General features: G+C 45.8%; 1 protein-coding gene across 1 annotated transcript in view; it reads right to left on the bottom strand.

The window, feature by feature from the left end:
* Itpa (inosine triphosphatase (nucleoside triphosphate pyrophosphatase)) overlaps positions 1–2,803 on the bottom strand; it is a 15,190-nt gene that overhangs the window by 10,391 nt on the left and 1,996 nt on the right. The window lies entirely within an intron of this gene.

Below are 2,803 nucleotides of genomic sequence, written 5' to 3'. Positions count from 1 at the left end.
TAATTTTTTTTCAGTGCTGGGAATCAATGCATGCTAGGCTTCATGCATGCTAGGTAAATGCTTTACCACTAAATTACATCCCAGCCCTCTCAGTATTTTTCCCCCTGTACTGGGGATTGAACCCAGGACCTTCACATTTAGCCCTTTTTATTTTTCTGAGACAGGTTCTCACTCTGTGATTCAGGCTGGCCCTGAACTCACTATGTAGCCCAGGCTGGCCTCAAACTCACAGCAATCCTCCTGCCTTAGCATCTCCAGTGCTGGGATTACAGGCATGTGCCACCACTCCCGTTGGAGTGGTGTTTTGTTTTTGTTTGTTTGTTTTGTTTTGTTTGGTACCAGGAATCTGAACTCAGGACCCTGCACTTGCCAGGTAGGTACTTGTGCCACTGAGCTATATCCCCAGCCCCTGGTGTTTTGTTTTTATGGAATTTTGTTATTTTTTATTTTTTTAAGACAGTGTTCCACTGTGTATTTCAGGCCAGCCTTGAACTAATAGCCTACCTTGGCCTCAGATTTGCGGGAAGCATCCTGCCTCAGCCTTGTGGGTGCTGAGACTCTACCTGTGTACCAACACATCCAGAATATTTTAAAATTCTGAAACAAGGTATAGCTAAATTGTTCAGTTGCCCAAGCTGGGTTTGAACTCTCAGTCATCCTGCCTCAGCCTCCTAGAGTGTTGGGATTACAGGTGTGCACCACCATATCCAGTTCCCACTACTTTATTAATTAATTAATTTATTTATTTATTTATTTTGTGACAGGGTCTTGCTATGCAGCTTAGGCTGGTCTTGAACTACGTAGCCCAGGCTGACCTTGAACTCACAGCAATCCTCTTGCCTTAGCCTCATGAGTGCTGGTATTACGGGCATACACCACCATGCCCAGTAATATTTTTTATTTTTTGTCTTTTTTTTTTTGGTACCAGGAATCGAAGTCAGGACCTTGTGCTTGCTAGGCAGGCACTTGTGCCACTGAGCTATATCCCCGGCCCCTATTTTTTGTCTTTTTGAGACAGAATCTCACTGTGAAGTTCAGGCTAGCCTTGAGCTCACGTTGTAGCCCAGGCTGGTCTCAAATGTGCAATGATCCTCCTGCCTCAGCCTCCAGAGTGCTGGGATTGCAGGCATGCACCACCATGCCTGACTCCGGCATTATTTTAAATTTAAAGAAATTACACACACCGTCAGATTGAATCTTTTAACACACTAATAAGGTATGTATAACTAGATCACAGATACTGCTAATATTTCAGAATGGTCTTTCAATATAGTTGATTTCCATTGTAATCCTATATATTTTGTTTGTTTGTTTGCAGTACTGGGGGTTGAACCCAGGGGCTCTTTATCACTGAGCTACCTCCTCAAACCTTTAAAAAAAATTTTTAAAAGAAATTTTGAGACAGAGTCTTGTTAAGTTGCTCAGGAGGGACCTGAATTTTTGATTCTCCTGCCTGTCTCCCTAAATGCTGGGATTACAGGTGTGTGCCACCATCCCTACACATTTTATTTTGTACATTTGAAACTATTTCCTTAACAAAGAGTCCACAGGCCTCAACAGTTTGTAACAGGCAACCAAGAGACAAACAGAAAGACTCTCCTGTTCTGGACTATATTCAAGTCATCCTCTCTAAGGAGCCTCCCTTTGCCATTCCACCTCTTTTTTTTTCCTGTGGCAGTGCTGGAGGCTAAACGTGGGTCTTTGCACAGCCTAGACAAGGGTTCTACCCCAGCTCTCTCTTCCATCCCACCCTGCTGTTTAAATATGGGAAGTCCACGTCAGTCAGAGCTTTGGGCTCTGGCATCCACCGTTCTACATGGACTCCATTCAGGATGGTACAATAATGCTAGACTGGTCTGGCCTCAGGATCCAAACCGTTTATCCACAGGGCTCTGGTTCCTGAGAGCGCCACCTCTGTTCTGACACAGAACTGCATCAGTCCCTAGGCTACCGACACATGAAATTTCCCCTGCTATACGTCACTAAGCTGCCAGAGACAAATACAGTAGATGCCATCTCTCAGTTCACCACACATGACCCCACTTCCTTGGCCAGGCTAAGTGGAGGCAAGTGCTTGACTCAACCAAGGCCAATCAGAACTAATAGACAGCAGAAGACCCACTGTCCCTCTGTCAACAGGGAAGAAAGCAGAGAGACTCCGAAGGGACTAGGGAACTACAAAGCAGGCCAGCGCCTCCAGTGAATCCCTGGGTCCCACAGGGTACCTTAGCATTGTATTTCCCTAAGAGTCACCTGGTGCCTTACTACCAGGTCCCTATAGGCAGAAATTTGAGGGCTGGGGATATAGCTCAGCAGCACACTGCCCGCCTGGCAAGTGCAAGGTAGGGAGTTCAATTCCTGTTACCAAAAAGAAAGAAAACCTTGAGATCCATCACCTCCTTTACTCTTTTCTATAGTACTGTGAAACAGATGTCCCTTATCATCCTAATGGCACCCAGAAAACCATACACACAGTACAGGGATAGGGCCCTCAGAAGCAAGCTTTAAAAAGGAAAGTCTTAGCTGGGCATGGTGGAGAATGCCTGTAATCCCAGCACTCAAGAGGCTGAAGCAGGACTGTCATGAGCTGAAGGTGAACCTAGGCTACATAATGAGACCCTGTCTCAAAGAAGAAAAAAGGAGCCAGGCGTGATGGTGCACACCTGTAATCCCAGCACTCAGGAGGCTGAGGCAGGAGGATCATTGCGAGTTCGAGGCCAGCCTGGGCGATAAAGTGAGTTCAAGGCCAGCCTGAACTGCATAGTGAGACCCTGTCTCAAAAACACAGAAAAAAAAAAAAAAA

Source organism: Chinchilla lanigera, unplaced genomic scaffold (genome assembly GCF_000276665.1).
Source record: "Chinchilla lanigera isolate Chin_1 unplaced genomic scaffold, ChiLan1.0 scaffold00014, whole genome shotgun sequence".
NCBI classification, from domain to species: domain Eukaryota; kingdom Metazoa; phylum Chordata; class Mammalia; order Rodentia; family Chinchillidae; genus Chinchilla; species Chinchilla lanigera.
This window is presented reverse-complemented; position numbering and strand designations above follow the sequence as displayed.